The sequence below is a fragment of the Phascolarctos cinereus genome, unplaced genomic scaffold (assembly GCF_003287225.1).
Source record: "Phascolarctos cinereus isolate Bilbo 61053 unplaced genomic scaffold, phaCin_HiC Scaffold_18;HRSCAF=501, whole genome shotgun sequence".
NCBI lineage: Eukaryota > Metazoa > Chordata > Mammalia > Diprotodontia > Phascolarctidae > Phascolarctos > Phascolarctos cinereus.
Genome location: NW_027555502.1, coordinates 103,276 through 107,578, shown reverse-complemented (window position 1 = coordinate 107,578; position 4,303 = coordinate 103,276). Strand labels below are relative to the sequence as shown.

At 39.9% G+C, this 4,303-nt stretch overlaps 1 pseudogene; it reads left to right on the top strand.

Moving 5' to 3' along the window:
* The first annotated feature begins 367 nt into the window (after positions 1-367).
* LOC110203845 (WD repeat domain phosphoinositide-interacting protein 2 pseudogene) lies at positions 368-2,219 on the top strand (annotated as a pseudogene).
* Positions 2,220-4,303: the final 2,084 nt, after the last annotated feature.

Here is a 4,303-nt window from a genome sequence, read left to right as displayed (position 1 = left end):
TGTGCTTACAATTACAGAAAAGAACCAAGAGATGGTAGATTTTTTTGTCTTAAAGAATGGAGCAAATGTGAATGCCTTAGATAGGTTTAAAAGGTACTGTAATTAAAGCTTGAAATGAAGAAAAAGAGAAAAGTTACTAGAGGAATAGGAACAACTTAAATCATAGAACACTAAGTGAAGAACAATAATTAAAATTGATCGTCACTGTGAAAGGGTGAAAAATGTCCACAGACATCCAGTATGAAAAGAAAAACTATTAGGTATTACTGTGCAACAGAGAAAACAGTTCATGTGGGCACGCCATCCACCATTAATTGGTGGTTACTATTTGCAGTTGTCTTTATTTGATGTATAGTTAGTTAAGATTGATGCCACCGAAGTTTTATACCCTAGTGATTCAGTTGATTCTCTTTATGAAGTAATCTTCATATCACCCATGAGAATCCTAGTGTATTTTTTCTGCTCCTTCTTCCTTTGATTATCTTTAAGAGGATGCACTTTAGGGAGCTTAAACAAGAGAAGGGAAGGGATGAGGTGAGGGCAGATGGTGGAGCAGTGATCTGCGGTGGCAGCGGTGACAGCAGCAGTAGGGGCAGCAGCAGCAGCAGCAACCACGGCAGCTGGAAGACCCACAAATGAAGTGACAAAGGCAGCAGAGAGCTGGGCCAGGGCCTGGACCTGACTGCTCTGTCTCTCCCGGCCCAGCGGGGAGAGTGCAGGAGCTCAGGTCCCCATTCTCAGCCATGAACCTGGTCAGTCAGAGTGGGGAGTCTGCCTCCAGCCGGCTGCCCTTCCCCAGCTTCAACCAGGACAATACATCCTTAGCTGTTGGTAGTAAATCTGATTACAAATTCTTCTCCCTTTCTTCTGTAGATAAGCTGGAACAGATTAACGAAGGCACTGATACAGAAGATGTGCATGTCATGGAAAGGTTGTTTTCAAGTAGGCTGGTGGCTATTGTTGGCCTCAAAGCTCCACAGAAGCTAAAAGTCTGCCACTTTAAGAAGGGGACTGACATTTACAATTAAAGCTATTCCAATACCATAGGCAGAGGGTGATAGTATCCCTAGAAGAATGTCTATCAAAACACAACATTCGTGTTATGAAAGTACTGCGTAAAATCAGGAAAATTCCCCCTAACCCTGCAGGTTTGTGTAACCTGTCAATAAATGATGATAATTGTTATGTCACTTGTCCTAATAGTGCAGCTGTTGGGGGAATAAAAGTCTTTGGCACTATTAATTTGAGGGCTGCTCATATGATACCAGCTTGTGATAGTCCCCTAGCAGCCTTGGCTTTTGATGCAAGTGGTGCCAAGCTTGCCACTGCTTCTGAGGAGGGAAATGTGATTAGGCTATTTTCCATCCCAGAAGGACAGACAATCTTTGAGTTTCAGAGAAGAATAAAGAAGTGTGTAAGCATATGCTCTTGGGCCTTCAGCATGGGTGGAATGTTCCTCTCTGCATCCAGTAACTCTGAAACAGTGCACATCTTCAAACTTGAGATTGTGAAAGAGGAGCCCACTACCTGGATTGGTTACTTTGGGAAAGTGCTTATGGCCTCAACCAGCTATTTGCCCTCTCAAGTAGCAGAAATGTTTAACCAGAGCAGAGCATTTGCTACTGTCCGACTACCATTCTGTGTCACAAAAATATCTGTTCACTTGCCACAATTCAGAAGATTCTCCGATTATTAGTGGGAGCTTCTGACGGATACTTCTATATCTACAACCTGGATCCTCAGCAAGGAGGGGAGTGCACTTTGAGGAAACAACACAAGTTGGATGGCAGTATGGAGCCGGCCAATGAAATCTTAGAATCTGCATCCCATGACCATCCTTTAGTAGCTCAGACCTACAGTGCTGCTGTGACAAGAGGTGCTTATGTACCTTCTTCATCTAGGAGACATGCATACACAGAGGACCTGGGTGCAGGGGGTGGTGATTTTCTGGAAGATGAAACCAAGGCACTACAACTGGAAGAAGACAGTGAGCACTCTCCTATGATTCTTCACACTGACTGAACTTTAACTGGTGAACTCTAAGCCGCTGAAGCAGAGAACACTGGCTTGATACTTCTTTGAGGACTCTGTGTTAAGCTGCTATGAACTTTGCTGTGATTTGGGGAGATGGGATGGCAGAGACATTAAGTTGTAGTCATAGACTAATTCTATACTATTGAGAAAATATATTGTTTTTACTTTTGTGGCTTTTAATCTTATCTATTTTAGCTTTCTTGGTTGTATTTTTTCCCCACTTGTTTGCCAAAATCAGCTATTTGGTGAACCCTTAGAACCTCCTCACTTTGCATGCATTCATGTGCTAAGCGAGCATAGGAGAAAGAGAAGTCATTTTATAACAAACTAAAGTTTGTATTTATTTTTTACATGTATATAATAGTGAGCATATATAAAAAAAGTGTGAAGATATGATTTTTAATGCTGAGGTTAGTTCTGCAGAGATAAAGGTCCAGCAAGTTTCTTATGCATGGGCTCGGCAGTATGCTTAAGTGACTGACATGTGACCTGTTAAGAGACACCTTCTTTCTTCAGTTGTCCACTTCTGGACCGTTTTAAATAATTTATTTTATTTTTCATTAATTAATGAAAAAATCTGTAGTAGACTTTTCTTTTGTTCTTGGTTTTGTTTTGTAGCGTACTGACTTTAAGGAGAGTGCCCATCGACTTAGTTTTCCCAGGAAAGCACAAGAACCTTTAGTTCATTCTGTAGCTAAGCTTTCTTCTTACTGTAACTTCACCCTTTCCATTCTGCAAGGATTTGTTTTTTACAAGAGAAATCTTGAGGCACAAAAATATGAGAAAGAAGAAGCTAGATATAAAAGATCTACCTTGCTAGGTTGTATTCTGTGTGCTTCTTCTGTACTAATTTTTTGAGATGTATTTAAGAAACTATGAGATTGTGGCTCTAAGTGTCACTATTCTGTCAGATTCCCTCTTTCTTTTTTTTTTTTAAATGGGAGATACAGGTTGAAGAACCTGAATTACCTCAAATTCTGCATTCCAAAACAAGAAACAAGCCAGTTTTATAAAGACCACCTACCCAAATAAAAATTCACAGGTTTTTCCAGGTAGAAACAGAAGTTTTATTTAGCAAGTCTAGAGTGGAATTGGGCATCACCTTCCCAGGGTGGACTGTTGTAGGGAGGCAGGATACAAGCAGCAAACAAGCAGTTATATACCCCTAGACAAACAATTCTAAGGAAACTCCACCCTCCCACCTTTTAACCTGAATCTCTTTATCCCCATTGGTTGAGGTAAGAGACCTTATATCGTACCCAGAAACTAAGAGAAGCATTTTACCCAAAACAAGCTTAGAAGCTAGAAAATTGCCTTACTTGGCAAAGATAAGGCTGGGGTGGTAGTTAGGAAACAAGGGAGGGGGTGGGCAACAGGTATATGACCAGATCACATGGTTTACAGGAAAACAAAACTTAGGCCTGGCTAATGCTAAAGCCTTAACTAAATTTTGGGGCATAGATTCCATTTCATGAGAAACTTTCAGTTGTCCCACACACAAAACAAGAAAGAAACCAATTTATTTTGTGATAGAAATGAATGGTTTGAAAGATGTAAATCTAACTCAAGGCTGGGCTTAAATATTGATAAATGGAAGCAAGAAAAATGTTGCTTAAAGTAGTTTTGTGTGTGTGTGTGTGTGTGTTTTGGTTTTTTTTGGTTTCACTGCTGAGTTTTGAATAACAGATAAGAATGAAGGATGATAATTTGTTTTCAGATTTTCTCATTGTGTCCTGGTCACTGGCTGAATTAAATCATTTATGAAAGGAAAAAAAAAGTTAATTTACAGATCATGACCAGAGTTACTATCAGTAAAACAAACCTCTATGGCAAAATCCTGGTTGCGTGTAATCTCCCTCTATCTGTTCAGAAATAATTCTGTAAGTTGGTAAAGACAAGGAGACAGAAGATTTAGGTCTGGTAACCATCTAAATAAATAAAGAGTCAAAAAAATGGGGACTGCTCATATTTTTCTTTAAACAAATACTTTTGGTTGTATTCACTGGAGCCTTGCCATAAAGTGATTCTAAGTCTGTGGGAAAAGTGAAAGTTTCTCACGTGAAATGTAAGCTATGCTCCAAAATGTAGTGAGGCTTTAGCATGAACTGGGCCTAAGTTTCACTTTTGTTTTTGGGGAATGGGGGCTGTGTACCAGCAGCCCAACCCCTCCCTTGTTTTGAAACCATCCCCTCTTTTGTTTTGTACCTTAACTTTATCAAATAAGGCAATCCTCTGGCTCCCAAGCTAGTTTTAAGTAAAATGTATCTCT